Raw genomic sequence first — 17,599 nt, forward strand, 5'->3', positions numbered from 1 at the left:
GAAAGAATCACACTAGTTCCAAGTAATGAGCCTACTTTCTAGAATAATGCTGGAGAGCATTTAGAGGAATATGAAGCCATCCATGGTTCAGCAAGGTAAAACACATAATGTTCAGCATGAAATGAAATGTTATATTGGTATTGAAAGAAGAAAGATGCGGGGGCACCTGGGTGGCTCAGTCGGTTAAGTGTCCGACTTCGGCCCAGGTCATGATCTCGCGGTTCATGAGTTCAAGCCCCGTGTCGGGCTCTGTGCCGATGGCTCAGAGCCTGGAGCCTGTTTCAGATTCTGTGTCTCCCTCTCTCTATGCTCCTCCCCCGTTCATGCTCTGTCTCTCTCTGTCTCAAAAATAAATAAACGTAAAAAAAAAAAAAAAGAAAGAAGAAAGACGCTGTGACTCACCATAATATAGTAAAAAATAATAGAAATTGACATAATAGAAATTGACAGATTATAGATACGATAGAAGTTATGGACAAGGACACTAAACAGTATAATTACATCTGAAGTATGTAAGGTGGTAGAGTAAAGCTTTAGCATGATAACTATGACATGGACAATACTTTGGATGAGATCGAAAGAAAATTAAACACTGTGAAAGAAAAGGCCAGAGGAATTGAAGATAGGATGATGGAAACTATCTGAAATGTGATAGGTAAAAACTAAAGACACGATAAAGAAAACATCAGTGAACTGTCATAGGATAATATCAAGTGGTCATGTATAATTGTACCTGAAAAAAGAGTGACAGAAAACATATTTTATGAAATAATGGCTGCACAATTTCCAAATTTGATGCAAATTATACAACAGTGGATTCAAGAAACTCAACAAATGCCAAACATAAGAAACACAGAAAACAAAGCATATCATACTGAAATTCCTCAAAATCAAGGATAAAAATAAAAGCCTAAAAGCAATCTTAGTAAAGCAGTTAAAGATAAAGTGGCAATAGATCTCTCATCTGAGACAATATAAGCAAGAAAACAATGGAAAAGCATGTTTAAAATCCTGCAAGAGTGGCGCCTGGGTGGCTCAGTCAACTGAGAGTCTGACTCTTGATGTTGGCTCAGGTCATGAACTCACTGTTCATGGGTTCAAGCCCTGCGTCAGGCTCTATATTAACAGTGCAGAACCTGCTTGGGATTCTCTCTCTCCCTCTCTCTCTGCCTCTCCATCACTCTCTCTCTCTCTCTTTCAAAAATAAATAAACTTTAAAAATAAAACCATGAAAGGAAAACAACTGTCAACCTATAGACCATACTCTATCTTTAAAAAATGACGGTGACTAGAGACTGTCTCATCACTAGCAGATCTATAAATTTAAAAAAATAATAAAATAAATGTTTCAAAACACCTTCCAAGTAGAAGAAAAAAAAAATACAAGGTGTAAGTCTGGATTTGTACAAAGGAATGAACAGCTGCATAAATTGGAAATGTGTGGAAAGTATTTTATATTTTATTAAAAAGCCTCTTTAATTGATAATTGACTCTTTGAATTAAAAATAGTACAGATGCACTGTGGCACTTGTAAAGGTAAAATATGTAGAGATAAAGTATGTAAAAAACATATATAACAAAGTTTGGAATGAGGAATTGTAAGTATACTATTATACCGTACTTGTGCTGTAATACTGTACGTGAAGTGGTCAAGTCTCACACAAAAGGAGACTGGGGTAAGCTAAAATTGTATTGTATAAACCCTATTACCAGGCAGATTGATAAACAAATAGTGGTATGTCCAGACAATGGAATACTACTCAGAAATTTAAAAAAAAAACTATTGATATGCATAATAAAATTAAATGAATATTAAAATAACTTTATTCAGTGAAAAAAGGCAACACAGAGAAAACATACCATGTAATTTCATTCATGCAGTTTTTAAAAAGTGCAAACCATTCCACAGTGACAAAAGGCCGGTCAGTGGTTGTCTGGGGATGTAGGTGGGAGTGAGTGTGTAAGTGATTGGAAGAAAAAGGGAAGGAGGGGTCACAGAGGAGCCCACGCAACTTGTGGAGGTAATGAATGTACTCATCATCTTTGTTTTAGGTTTTATTTATTCATTTGGAGAGAGAGAGGGGGGTGGGGCATAAAGAGAGGAAGAGAGAATCCTAAGCAGGTGCCATGCTGTCAGCACAGATCCCAACCCGGGGCTCAATCCCATGGCCTCTAGGATCATGACCTGAGCCAAAATTAAGAGTGAGTCGGATGCTCAACCAAGTGAGCCACCCAGGCGCCCCTGTCATCATTATCTTGATTGTGGTGATGGTTTCCAGGTTCATGCATGTGGCAGGATCTCTCAACTGGTACCTTTAAAGCACGTGCCATCTGAAGTATAACAGTGTCTCAAAAAATATGTGAAAAGCAAAAAGTTGGTTTTTACAGCCAACCCGCCAAACAACAAATTCCCAGTTCTTCCTTCCACAGTTTTTCTAGCCTGCCATAGTATCATTCCACCAAACACAGCGTAGAACAAATTTTCCTTAATTAGTAATCTGCCTCTTGTTCTCAGCAGAGCCTGTGTGGTTACTTGAATGTTGCTGACCACGTTCCTTTAGAATATTCTTTAATGACTAGTGATTGCAATCTCTGGTTTACATGTGAAATTTCATTCTAATATACATAGTATGTGTATATATATATGTATATATATGTGTGTGTGTATACATATATATGTGTGTGTGTATACATATATATGTGTGTGTGTATATATATATATGTATATATATACACACACACATACATAATACGTGCCTAACAACATGCATATGCTGATTACATATGACATGTATATTATAGAATATAGAATATATATTTTGTGTGGTATATGTGTGGGTGTATTGTATATAAATATAAATACACACAAAGACAGAGCTATACTCTGTTGTGATGGTAACAATTTTGACATGTTTCTTCATGAGTAAACTACTTAGAGTTCTGTGAAGTCATGTTACTAAGTTCATATATATATATATATATTTGTTGTTGTTGTTCAAAAATATAGTAACTTCATTACTTGTCCACTGATGGGTCATGACCTAAGGTGAATACGCTTAGGTCTATCTGTACATATTTCACATGTATACTGTAGCTAATATTCTCTTGTACTAGGGCCACTAGCACAATGTAACTTTATCAAACATAGACGAAATGTTACTTTAAATATTCCTAATCTGCAAATTAACACTGCGTCTCCTATGTGTTTGCAAAAGTTACAGAAGTTATAACACATTGTCTCAGAGTTGGTTGCTCTTTCTGACTGTTGAGAATAAATTATCATTCATTAGTGCTTTCCTAGTGATCCCTGAGGTTGTTAAAACTTTTCTCACCTCCTGGTAAGGGGAATTGGAATTAAAGATTTTATTGCCTCTCAGAACTTGACCTCTATAGAAAAGTAACGTAATTTTAAGCCCCAGAGGAAATCACCTCTTACTTCCTGGAGTTCCCTTGTGAAACCCATCAATGATATGATTAACATGATTTTGTCTTTTAAATGTTTCAAAGCATCTCACAGTCTTTCGGATCTTTGCAGTGTGGCGGATTGGAAAGGGACCTGGCCCTCCTTGTTTCTGGATCTTCATATAGACATAATGAGGCCACACACTTTCTAAAATTTGTGCAACGTATAGTTGATTAACAGGCATGTGGAATCAGAGGGACCATTGAAAAATCTGTCATTTTTCTAGACCAATATTATTCCCCTATGTTCTTATAATTGCATAGTGGAAAAAATGTACAAAAAGTGATTAAAGTCACTAACGCTTTCTAAATGTTTGGGGGGCTTGGAGTGAAAGATACACTGACATTCTAAAATCTTTGCCGGTCCTGTGCTACTAAACATATATAGCTAGCATTACCGGCACTTTATTTTGCAAACACGCTAATGAAGGATCAGGTCCAAAAGAGTGCAGTGTGCAAAGATAAACTGATCTGCATAGGAAAATTGGAAGGGTATTAAATTGGAGAGAACAATTCTAACAACCCAACTAGATTAGGATCCTGTAGAGAAGTGGCTGGTGAGAGCCCATAATTGGTAGCTGAAGGATTTTTAAATACAGTGTTGCTTAATATTTACTTTCATATTGCTTGTTATGCTGGATGGTAAACAGATCTTTCAATTTAAAGTGCTCAGTCAAATGTCTTCTGTGAGGTATAAGAAAAAAAAAAAAAAACAATGAACATTGGTTAATTTTACCATGGGTTGTCACAGACTAAAATGAAGAAATATCGTGGAAAATAACATGTTAGTGAGATCTACAAAGTCAGACCCAAAGCGGCCATTACAATGTAATCCTGGAACAATATGCTGGGATTTTAGTAAGGAAATGGGATGAGGGGCTCAACCCAATTGATTTCATTAAGATGGTCAGGAAAACCCATTTTATATGCAGATTACTACATACAAATTTCACTAATTACTTGTACTTCAATGCCCATGTATGGTTTGCCAAAATAGCAAATCTCAAATGAGAAAATGAATATCATCAAAAGCCCTTGATCCCTTTCCAAAAGGAGGAAATAGCATTCTACTCCTGGGGGCGGGGGGGGCGCCCCAGCACGAACATCTTGGGTCAAAATCAGTCCTTACTCCTTTCTTGCTCAGTGTTGGGATGGTTATGCCAATGTTTTAGTCCTTTTATTGCCCCTGGAACTTTCCTGGAAGATTTCCGTCTGAAACCTATAGGCAGGGTAAACGCAGACTGGTATTATGATGCTGGCTAAGGAAAGCCAAATCTGGAAAATACCAAATCTGGAAAAAAAAATCCTGAAAACACCCCTAAAGCCCTAGAGTCTCAAGACATTATTTGATTACAAACAAGCCAGAACCTTCACTGAAAAGCATCAGTTAGTTTTGCTGGGTATTTTGAGCCACAATTTAGCATGCCATTCAGACAACCAATTTTATATCATATGGTAATTAGTAAGGGGGAGGGAAGATGGTATTTAGCAACCTCCCACCTTAAATTTGTGAAATAAAATCAGAGTTGTCATCGTGGGGTAAAAAATCCATGTTCAGAGGTGCTTGACCTGGAATCTAAGATCCAAGCTAGAGCCCCTTTAAGTATTCAAGTGTCTGTTTTTCATGGATAAAGATCATGTGTGTTTTTTTTTCCTGTAACTGTAAAAAAAATTATTTTTTTGTTGTTACTCTTTCTCTGTTGGTTGGTTTTAAGCATAGCGTAACATCAGAATCAGGTCTGTTTTAAATTCCAGATGACTGGCCTGAAATGTGTATGGTTCTATTTTGTAAGATGTTTTGTATTGTCATTCTGGAAAGCATCTGACCACAGGTATATAGCATCAGAGATAGATCAACTCTTTGTTGTACATACCCCGGAAAACTGGCTCCATCTGCCTTTTAAATTCTTATGATAACTGAATTTGCTGTAAAGGAGCAAAGGTTTTCAAAAGGCATTCAGTCACGTATTTCTACTGCAGGTACAGGGTTTAATTGTGCGCTTACTTTTCAACAGCTCTTTTGCTGTTGCCAATAACATCTCCCTAATAGTGTGTTGCCAAAAGACATTTCTTTTTTATTATTTAATTTACTTATGGAAAAAAAATGGTCCAGATATTACTTATCTTCCTTGATTATGTACATATTGACTCGAAGCAGAACTAGAAATTACAGTGGAACTCCAGAAAATAGCATAGGTCGCAAGTTCAACAATATTAATTTTGCTTACTGGCCCTCTGTGGAGGTATTGTGTTTACTGGCACCTTTGTGAAATAGTGTCTGTCTGAATGAGAGAAATTTCTATATCCATATGCCTAAAGGACCAATGAGTAAATTATCTTAAGTATATTATTTCACAGATGTCAGAATCTTTCATGTGTCCCCTTATTAGTTTATTAGAAAAGACTCAATGAGATAGATTAGTCTGGTATTTTTATTCTTACATTATAGGTAATAGGACTAAGGCACAAATTAAATTTGCTGGGCACAGTTTGCCAAGCTGATCACTGACAGAGATGATATTAGAACTTAATGACGTTCAGGTGAGTGGTCACATATACAAATACTGAAGGGGAGAGTCATTCATATTCATGTAATTAATTAAATATAAGAATAGAGAACTTTCCAGAGGAAGCAGTATAAAAGAAGAACAAAGATCATAGGATTAAGCTTTGTCATAGGACTAAATAAACAACTAATTTTCAGAAACAAAAAGACTGTTACCACTACTGTGATTGTCCCAGCTTTCCTGTATGTTTTGTCTCCAAATATCATTGCCTCACCTCCGGGCCTGACCTAATGCTTGTCAGGACGAGAATCAACAAACTGGTAGAATACTATTTTCTCCGTAGTCTTTTTGTGCTAAAGCAATCTGTTCACTTTTAAATTTTTTTTTTCAACGTTTATTTATTTTTGGGACAGAGAGAGACAGAGCATGAACAGGGGAGGGGCAGAGAGAGAGGGAGACACAGAATCGGAAACAGACTCCAGGCTCTGAGCCATCAGCCCAGAGCCCGACGCGGGGCTCGAACTCACGGACCGCGAGATCATGACCTGGCTGAAGTCGGGCGCTTAACCGACTGCGCCACCCAGGCGCCCCTCTGTTCACTTTTATCGTAACATTTTCAAGAGACAACCAGGTAATTTTCCTTATAGGATATTTTTGATTTATCTGATTGTTTCCTCTTAGTGTCTTTTACAGCATTCCTTTGTTTCCTAAACTTCCTATAAACTGGAAACTTGGTCTATAGGGTAGGTTAGACTCAGATTAAACTTTTTTTGGAGTACCTGTCTGGCTCAGTCAATAGAGCATGTGACTCTTGACCTCACGGTTGTGAGTTTGAGCCCCACGTTGAGTGTAGAGATTACAAATAATTTTAAAAAAAATTTTAAAAATTTTAGCAAGATGATTTCATAGATCATATTATATACTTATAATTAATCTCATTAAAGAGTGCACGCAAATCATGTTGTCCCACTAGCAGAAATGTTAACTTCTATTACTTAAGAAACTATTATGAGGGTGCCTGGGTGGCTTAGTCGGTTAAGTGTAATGACTTTTGGGCCCAGGTTGTGATCTCAATTTTCGGTAGATTGAGACGCACATAGGGTTCTGCGCTGACAACGTGGAGCCTGCTTGGGATTCTCTCTCTCTCTCTCTCTCTCTCTCTCTCTCTCTGCCCCTTCCCTGCTTGCTTACACGTGCACACCTCTCTCAAAATAAACAACAAAAAAGTATTATGAGATGTGTTGATTCTAAAGTAAATTTTTCCATAGTTATTAGCAAGAAGCCCGTGCTGTTTTGTTACCTTTAATTGAACTGTTCCAAAGCCTAATTACTTGATAAGTGGTCACAAAATGGTGGTTTTTCTAATTCTATCATTCCACCTATATATATATATGTGTGTATGTGTGTGTGTGTGTGTGTGTGTGTGTATTAATTGGCATTCTTAAAAGTACATTCTCTCATTAACTAGGGATAAAATGCAGTTCTTCCTAAAAAGGAATAGTAAAAGCTTATTTCTTTTCCGTGGGAAATCAAATAGCTATGTCCAGGGTTAGGAGATTATGGGGAGTGCATTGCAAAGCAGAACACTGCATTCTGGCCTTGCTGAAAACAGAAGGCCACACTTTGCTTATCTAGTTAAATGTATATCCAGGGGGCACTCACTTGGCTTATCTGGTTAATGTATATCTAGGGGTTAGGTCCTGCCTATGCTCATAAATTCCTTAGACCATGTTGTTGCATGGAGTATTTTACCCTGTGTTAACTGACTTTTCTGCAGGCCTTTCTATATGTCCTTAAAAATACATTTTTTAAAGGTTTATTTATTTTTGAGAGAGAGAGAGAAAGACAACACAAGCAGGGGATGGGCAAAGAGGGGAGACAGAGAATCTGAAGCAGGCTCCAGGCTCCAGCCTGTTAGTAGAGAGCCCAACACACGGGTTGGACCCATGAACCGCTAGATCATGACTTGAGCTGAAGTTGGACACTCAACCGACTGAGACACCCAGATGCCCCTATAAGGTCTTATCGGCATGTAGGCCACCGACCTATTGCACACTGTTTCCCTAAATGTATGCTAAATAAATACGGGAGCTTGAGACCAGCTCGGAGAGACTTCCCTTAGTCTCCCTCTCACCTCTCCTGACTTGAATGGGATCTTGAGTAACCCTTTCTGCCACCCTACGCTTTGCTGGACAAAGTCAGAAGCTGAACCCATACTGTTGCATGAATTATCTATTTTTCTGTTAAATGGTTACAATAATAGGCATGTCCACTGGTGGCAAATCCTGTTGTTTTCTACCTCCTCTTTGTCGTCTTCTCCTGCATCCCGCCAGATTTTTATGTTACCACTTCAAACTCATGGTTTTAGAGTTTTCCAGTGTTTTGCACTCATTAACAGTTATTTTTTTCCAATCAACGTTTCATTGAATAAAATGTGTCCTTTACGTTAAGAGCACATGGGTGCGCAGTATTTTTCCACATTGCTGCTGATTTCTAATGGGTATTCGGGAGGCACTATGTCTCAGATGAACTTTCTGGATCAATTTTTCCAGAAACGTGGTCCGCCATTTCCATACGGATATTCGCAGCATCTTTCAGGTCATGACAGTTTTCTGGAGTTTTAAGTTCTGCTCCTTTTTGGGGTGGGGAAGGGTCTTTGTCATTTTCTCTGATTCGTTCTATGCCGCTCCTCCTCTTCGTGGTCTCGGCCCTATTTATTCTTACGCATCTTTTTTTGCACATCCAGTTGTGCTACTCTTGCCAGCTTCGTAGTAGAGTCATATTGTGAGTCGAAATTATCTTTTCCTTCAGTTTTCTCAAAGTCTGTTTGGCTCTTATTTCTGATCTTCCAATTATTTCTATTTTAAATATTTAAACATTCAATTCCTAACTGCAAATTCCTTTTTTAGATTATAGTAACATGAGTGGGAGAGTTGTGTGCAGCTTATTTTTTCATGTTTTGTGGTTTTGGGGTGTTTTTGTGAAACGTTTATTTTTTAACTTTCTTTTACTGATTTTTTCACAAGTGTTCAGTTCCCTTCGGTACAAAGGTTCTGGCAAAGGCATCCACCTGTCCCCTCCATCGGGGCGCTGACCCCGTGCCCATGGCGCTCTGTCCCGCCACTATGTCTGAAAGCCCCGGATGTCCGGCGGCCCTTTCGCTGGGTTCTCCATCTGGTCCTGCACAGTAGGGGCAAGAGTCAGTGTGCCTCTCCCACCTGCCCCTCCATCCAGGGACCTGCCTCCTCTGCAGCTCTCGGAGGCAGGCTGCCAGATGCACTGGCAGAGCCCATCCCGGTGGTGGTGCTGGGATCTGGCACCAGGCAGTGTCCCTCTAGCTCGTCCACCAGAGCCTCCAATCGGCGCCCAGTAGTGTCCCCCACCACCCCCAAGAAGGCTTCCACAAGTGGGCCCCTGGAAGTGGGCCTCTGGAACTGGGGTCCCTAGAAGCATCCACCTCCGGAAGCGCTGCCACCTCGGAAGCAGCCCTTTTTCCTGCCCCAAATGGGGCTCCTGAAAGTTCTCCCACAACAGAATCAGCGCCTTCCTCCATCAAGCCGGTTTCTGGAGGTGGGACTCCCGGAAGTGAGCCCCCAGGAAGCCTTCTTCCCCACGAAGTGGGGTCCTGGAAGTGGGCTCGCCCCTGCAGCAGGCAGGCAGAAGCAGTATCCTGGAAGCGCCTTTCTGGAAGGGCCCCGCCCAGAGAGGGCCCTGCCTGCAGCCCTCCTCCACTGTCCTCCTTCAGGGGCTGGGGCTGCGGTGCGGCTCCTCTCTCCCCGGGGCCCGGGAGCTCCAAGATGGCCACACTGCCATTTTAGGTCCCCGCCCATTTCCGCTTTCTTTCCAAGGTGACTTGCGCGCTGGTGTTTGACCAGGCTGTGTTAGTCTGTCTGACCTTCCTGCACTGCGCAGGGCAGTCTTCCCTCCTCACTTCCGCCAAAAGGGGTTTCCGGTAGTTCCTGCTGTGGGAGGTCCCTCACCGTGAGCCTGTGTTCTCGGCTTGCCCTACTGCTGTGGGCGGACCCCCACCCTGGGGACATCAGCACTGTGACCCCCCCCCCCCCCCCCGTCCCCCTGGGCCATCTGCAGCCTCTCTGGCTCCGCAGCTGCTGGGGTGGAGGCTACACTGCTCTCCGCGTGTGTTTGACATGATCCCTCCTGGGGAGGTCGAGGAAGAGCTGGGTCTGTGCCCCCCCGACTGGTGTTCCAGTGCCGGCCTTCCAGGCCCCCTTCAGCGGGCTTCCAGGAACTCCCGATCTTTCTCTTCTCAGCTAGCAGGTGTCCTTCTGCCAAAGCACCGCTGGGCCGGTGTGCGCGAGGCACGTACTTGACGCGGAGAGCTTCCTGCGTCATCACGTGTCTGAGAAGTGAATCATCCCCCACGTGCTGGTGGAGGTGATGGGGAGCATTACTCAGCGTGTGTTATGGGCGCTGCCACTGTCAGGTGGCCCGGACGCGTGGCCCATACAAGTATGCTGTTGCGAACGACTTACACGGTGACTTCCTCCTTCTAGATGAACAGGAAGTGCTGTCCAATAGCATTAGCTTTTGCATAGCGTCATTAGACCGATTCTCTGCTCTTCGTCTTAAGACGCTGTCATTGGAAACGTAGACTTCTTGAGCTTTTGTCCTTTAAGATGGAAAATGACCCCGTGATAGTGACGGTATCCCTAGTGCTTTTAATAATGTTTCTTTTTAGGTGGGTTTAAATGCATTTTGACTTGTTGTGAGTTTGTAATTTGAAAGTCAGTGCTATTCCGTGCATTGTTAGTGCAAACAAATCATTGGCTCAGAAAAATCCTCACTTGGGTAACTCACCGCTTTCCATATGGTCGTGCCACTCTTGTAAACTCACCGCTTACCATGCGATCATGCGATCGTGCCCCCTCGTGTAACTCACCGCTTACCATACGATAGGGCCCCAGGAATCTGTTGTGATTTCAGCAAACACATTTGAAGTAGTGAAGTCCTTGTCTAAGAAACAATTTCTCATGGGTTTTACAATCTTAACTACAGTTTGCATTGCATGTGGTCACGGCTGCCTATATCAGACACCAGGTCAACAAACCTGTTCTGTGAAAGGATCAGTAGGAAGTGTTTCCAGTTTTGGAGGCATATGGGCTCTACCTTGGCATTTTCAGAGCAAAATCAGCCATTGGATATTTTTAAAAGAGTAATTGTGGCTGTTTATTTACAAAAACAGGCAGCGGGCTGTTGGCGTGCAGGCCATAGATTGTAGACTGTCAGAGAAAGGCACATGTGCATCTCTTTGGAGGGGAGCTGATAAAGATATCAGCAGAGAGCATGTGTGTTGGGTGAGACTAGGGAGGCATGAAAGTGTGGGAGTCCATACGTGTTTGCCACACTTCAGGTAGAGGAGCACAACAGGAGAGGTATTTGTAAGGGGACCCTGATGTTCAGGGAAACCCTCCACACCTCGGTGATGAATGGGGTAAAGATGAAGATGCCTGTGTCTGGCTAGAGGTTTTCAGGAATCAGAGTAAACTTGCCTAAGAAATTTGCTTGGGGTTTCACTTAGGATGTGTTGCTAACATACGTGAGGTCATAAGTTGATTGTGCTGCTGGAAACGTCGTGTGTACATGACATGGAAAACTGAAGGTTTAGGTTCAAGACATGGGTAAGAATGATTTTATAATCATTCATTCGTAACTGACCTATACAATTATAGGTGTAGAAAATCATCTGGAAGCTAATCTATACAATTATATTTTTATTGTTTACTTACAAAGTTGTAGGCTCCATAAAAAGGAGAAAATCAAATGATTTTGTGGATATAAGCACGCATTTGGTAATGGTTTGAGTTTTGGTTTTTTTTTTTCTTTTCTATTTAACACAGCTGGCTATATTGTAAAGGAGGCCTATGCAAGCGAATAGGGGACTAACCTTGTCTGTTGAAAAGTCTTTAAATTGTGTATAAACAAAGCAATCTCTTTAGAGGAATGATTACAAAAAACAAAATAGTTTTTTTTCTTTTTTTGATGTCTGATATAATAGTTGTTTGAAAATATTGGTACAGTTTTGTGATGAGGGAGAAGGAGAACACAAAAGAAAAAAAAGCTCGTCTTTTTATTTGTATAAATGGTAGAGCAATAGGATTCTTGGTTATGTTAATTGTACCTCTGTGTTTCAGCCTTCAAGCTTCACAGTAATTTGTTAAGTATTATTTTAATCCTTTCAAACAGCTAGAGTGCTAGCATTTGATTTGGTTGCTCCTGCCAAGAAAAGTTTCTGAAACTAATTAATGCAGAGAAGACTTTATTGAACAATTAAGAAAGGGATTAATGATGTTAATAGTTTCTGAAAATTTTAAAAATGATCCCAAACTAGAATCCACATTTTTCTGGAGCGTCTTTCATGTATATAATTAAAAGGCCCATGGATTTATGTATGAAACATATTCATAAGACATACATTTGCCTTAAGTGTATTAATCTTTAAATTAGTAATTCTGTATCTTGTTCCAAAGATTGTGTCAAGGAACGGAATGATTTTAGGACTCGTCTACCCTAACCAACTTCTTCCTTTGTAATCCAAATGAATTTAAATGAAATGTCATAATACCTTTTAAACTAGTAACAGATATCTTCAAACTATAGGATTAACAAGTTACAACATTATAAGATCCTAAAAGGGCTAAAAGAGGCATGAATATATATATATATATACATATATATATATACATATATATATATACACACACACACACACACATACATATATACATATATATACACACACATATACATATATACATATATATATATATATATATGTATGTATATGTGTGTGTGTGTGTGTGTGTGTATGTATAATGTTTGAAAATGGCAACAATAGATTAGGGAGTCTATTTAGAAACAACCCGGAGGACTCCACAGGCACAGCAATGAGCTGTAACCTAGACTTTCGGAAATGCTGCTTTCCTGAGTCATGGCCCAGGGCTGGGTGCCTTTATGGGTTGTGAGGACACGGAAGGACAAAGACTTCAGGGTGTTGTAAAGAAGTCAACAAGGTAACTAATTGGAGTAGGGCTACCAGTGAGGGAGCGTGTCTTAAGAACAGTGTAACCAGGTCTGTGAGGAAGTACCATGTGGGAGGTGCTGACAAGCATTGAGTAGAGATTAAGAAGGAGAGGTGCAGTGACCTGTAAGAAAGTGTGAGAATATATTCTTTCACAGTTGGTCATCCTGGAGTTACAGATAGCCCAGGAGAAAGGGTATGCTTCAGACCTTCTAGATTTCTGTAAGGATTGAGTGAGCTAATCCATGCAGAGTTGAGCACAGTGCTGAGGCACGGTGGATATTGGAGAAATATTAACTCGTGCTGCGTCTTATCCCTTGTTATTATTTGTGTCTCCTTTGCCCAGTATAGCACCTTGTATGTAAGAGCTGTTCAATTTAGTAGCCGGTTAATAAACAAACAGGAATCCTATAGTAATGCATTTTAAATTACCCAGTCTGCAAGGAAAAATAAATACAGTCATTGCATTAACGTTTGCTTCTTTGTGTTTTAGTGGTTTGCTGGTAATTATGAATAGAGCTTTGCTCCTACAGATGTACCTCATTAGACACAGCGGATGAAGTTCTAAAATGTTGTGTTTTATTCAATTTTTTGGTGAATTAAATTATATATTTTTCTCTCTGTAAGAGGAGCATAAGGAATCTGAAATTATATACAGTTATCAATTAACAGTGATTCCTAATACCAGTTTTAAGAGTCTGTCTAATGTAATTTTTCCATCAGGTAGTAAAATCACCTATAAAATGCTTTAATTGACTAGAGAAAAGTCACTATTTAAACCTACCATATATTGAATCATCCTTCAAATTTAAGAGTCACTTTTACTTAGGCAATCATCCTGTAAACTAGTAGTTTAAATTTTTGGGGGGGTATACAAATTGGTTTTCCTGACGGCTGGTCACAGCTGGGTATCTAGAATGACCCAGTGATCACAGCTTTTTAGCTCTCGGGCATATTTTGTGTCACCGAGGTGGAAATGCAACACCAGGGTGGTGTTCTCTCCCTGTGTCCGTTATCCCATGGAGCTCCACGGAGGAGTGGGAAGTCTCCTCCTTTGGGATCATTGTTTTAACTAGGGGAAAATGAAGATTAATAAAATAATGTAAGAGAACGAGAAATAAAACTTGAAAGCGAATATCCACTGTCATGGAGAGAAAGAGCCGAGACCTGCCCTTGGTCTCTCTTATTTATATGCCCCTGATATCACATTTGGAGAGGAATTCATCTTTAATAGCCCAGAAAGTCTGTAGCCCTTGAGTGTCCAACATGTGATTCTAAACTCACCAACAACATTCTGAGTAACAACATTGGCTTCCTGTACAGTTTCTACCCAGAGAGAAGTGGGTAACTAGAGGGAATCGGCTAGTATATTTCTCAAGGTAAATTAATGAATTGGCATTCTATTAATTCATATGTCTGTTTAATTCATGAACTGAGGACATTGGAGCACACATCATACTCACTTAAAAGGCAGAGGTCAAGCGTTACACCAAAGGAGCCACCTTTGAGAGTAGAAACTCAACCTTTGCTTTAAAACGAGTCTTGCGGTGGGGATGCTTGCTGACAGTTTTAGTCTCACTCATGTGAACCTAGTGCAGCCATACGGAGTAAAGCTGAGCCATAAAAATCCAAGAAAAACGTACTTCTGACACCTACAGACTCCAATGCCTGCATGTAAGGCAGTTTTTAGAAAGCCTAGTGCTCACATTAGGAAAAAATCCTTAGTTAGAATAGTAATAAAGTTCTGTTTAAGAACATCGTACTCAATGAGGCGCCTGGGGGGCTCAGTCGGTTAAGCATCTGACTTGATTCCTGCTCAGGTCATGATCTGGTACTTTGTGAGACTGAGCCCCACGTTGGGCTCTGCACTGGTGGTGTGGAGCTTCCTTGGGACTCTCTCTCACTCTCTCTTTGTCTCTCTCTAAAAATAAATAAAATAAATTTTGAAAAGAATATACTACTCCATTTGTAATTGTTTACCAGCAAGTTTGTGTATTTCTTTGTCAAACACGTGTCAATCGAATTTTTTATAGCAATTTCTTAGGCAGAGGAAACACTGAAGCACAACATGAAAAAGTTGCCTGGTAAAGTTAGTTGTTGGGTAAACACCAGGTGCTTCTCAGCCTGCCCTGTCCCCCTCCTTTTAGTTCAGACTTGTTTTGGGCTCACTCTCAGTTGGCCCTCACCCCAGGAAATCTTTAGCAGGTCTGCGGACTTGTGAGTCACAGAAACCCTTTAAACCCCACAGAGTACACAGGAACAGACATATTTTTGTCAGTGTCCCATGCAGGCTGCACAGGAAGAGGGTGGACACTCTACCAAGCCCTTTCTCAGCAGAAACCCATGACGCCACATGTCTCCTCCACTGTAGTCGCCTCATCAGGCCACAGATCACTGCAGAAGAGTAGGATTTTAAATGTTTTGTTGTCAGCCATCCCTGTCACTGATGTGGGATCTTAATCCTCAAAGTCCAGAGGTTCACTCTTTAAACCTTGGTCTCTTTGAGGAGGGGATAGGTTCTTCTTAGGAACACAGAACTTTAAGCTTGCTCTTACCCACCCTGGTTCTTTCTTCTTGGTCAAAACCCCCACTGTCCTGAAAGGCTTTTTTGCTGTGGAAGAGAAACTTCCTTTACACCATATCCTTTACCCTCTCACTAGGCTAGGGCTTACAGTAAAGAGTTTTACTCAGACTTTCCTCTGTTCTAGTCAAGGAAAACTCTTTGGGATTATTTTAGAAAAACCTGGCTCCCAAGACTGTGCTTTTGCTTAAGATGCACAACCTCAAATTTGAATCTCAATGTGAGCAATGACACCTTTATTCTAACTTGTGCTTGCTCTCCCCATAAAACTTGATTGCCAGTGATACAAAGGATGTAGACTCACAGAAAAACAAGATTTACAGGATATGAAAAGTATATTGACTATATATTTCAAATGCATGCTACCTATTACGATGCTTTCCCCCGTACTCTCTAGTCATATGCTGACAGTGCCCCCAGGTTTACTTGCTACCTGATTTGTCATTGGATGAAAACATGTGTGTTCAAGGTGTACCATACTGAGGCAAATCACTAACCATCTCTGAGCTACGATTTTGTCATAGGTTAAATGTTTATACACACACGTATATATATATATATATATATATATATATATACGCACACATATATGTGTGTATATATATATATAATAAAATTTAATACAAAACTCATAGAAGGTAGGCACTATATATATAATTTTATAACTTATGGAAAGAATTTATAGTGTTTTGTGACATATTATTTAATAAGGAAGTCACCTCTATACTGATGAGTGGTGATGACAATGATGATGATGATAGTGATATAACACAAACCTTGAATCATTAGGTGTTATATTTGTCAAGATGATAGAATTTAATTAAGAAAAAAAAATTTCCACAAAAGTCAACACTCAACAAAATGGCTTAATCACATCATGGAGAAGAGTCTATGAGTAAATCAATTTGTACAATTGTAGACTCTAGAAGATGGCAAAATGTAGAGACATAGCCAACTAATTGTAACTTAATTGGGGAAAGAAACATATTTCAACTAATGATTCATCTGAACATGTTCACTAAAACAAGATTAAAATTCAGAAATTGAATGACGTTAGGAACTGTAGACTATTGAAGAAATATGGGTAACAATTTACCCATATTTAATTACAATTCTGTCAAATCTGTAGGTGAAATACAAGATCCAGTGGAAATTACCACTTCCCCCATTTTAACAGGGCAGTAATAGAACATGTTCAGCACAGAAACACAACATAGAAATATCTAGAGTAGGGACGCCTGGGTGGCGCAGTCGGTTAATGGCCTCCAAAGATGCCCATGCCCTAATCCCTGGAATTGGTGAATATGTTACCTTATGTAGAAATTAGGAATTATCTTGCAGATAGAATTAAGGTTGCTAATCAGCCCACCTTAGAAAAAAATTATCTTGGATTTTTCATTTTGGCGCGACTGTTCACAAGGAGACTCAATAGTGGACGAGAGAGACAGTTGGAAGGGTGTGATATGGGAGGGATTTGTCCTGATGCTGCTCAGTGTGAAGATGGATGCCATGAGCGAGGAATACAGAAAGCTTGCACAAATGTTAGGAATGATGGTGCAACAGAATTTCCCCCCCTGGGCCTTCAGGAAGGAACACAACCCTCTTTGCTAAACACTTGAGCCCTGGGAGATCAGTGTTGGACGTATAGTCGACATAATGGTAAGATAATAAATATGTGATATTTTAAACCAATGCATTTGTGATATTTTTTGGCGCAGTAATAGGAAATCCATCGTTTCTGGCAATCGTGGAAGACGGTGAGCTATATTCTCACTTAGGAGCTTTGTTTTACTCTCAGTAGTGACTTAAATAATCAGCTTACCTCGTCTGACAAAGAAGACACCCCAGCAGGCACTGTCACAGGGCACCCATGCCACTCTAATGCGCCTCACAAAGTCAACTTCCAGTTGGGTATTTACTGATGGCTATAGTGGTGGGGACATGGTCACTTGTTCGGCAGTAGTCCTCTACCCTACTGGTCAATCATGTTCATGGTAAGTTCCAATAGTG

General features: G+C 40.3%; 1 protein-coding gene across 17 annotated transcripts in view; it reads left to right on the plus strand.

Annotated features, from left to right (window-relative positions):
• Positions 1-17,599, plus strand: part of PCDH15 (protocadherin related 15) — a 1,259,847-nt gene that overhangs the window by 170,924 nt on the left and 1,071,324 nt on the right. The gene's annotated exons all lie outside the window — the stretch shown is intronic.

This window comes from Herpailurus yagouaroundi, unplaced genomic scaffold (assembly GCF_014898765.1).
Source record: "Herpailurus yagouaroundi ecotype Mexico unplaced genomic scaffold, PumYag 211, whole genome shotgun sequence".
In the NCBI taxonomy this organism is placed as follows: domain Eukaryota; kingdom Metazoa; phylum Chordata; class Mammalia; order Carnivora; family Felidae; genus Herpailurus; species Herpailurus yagouaroundi.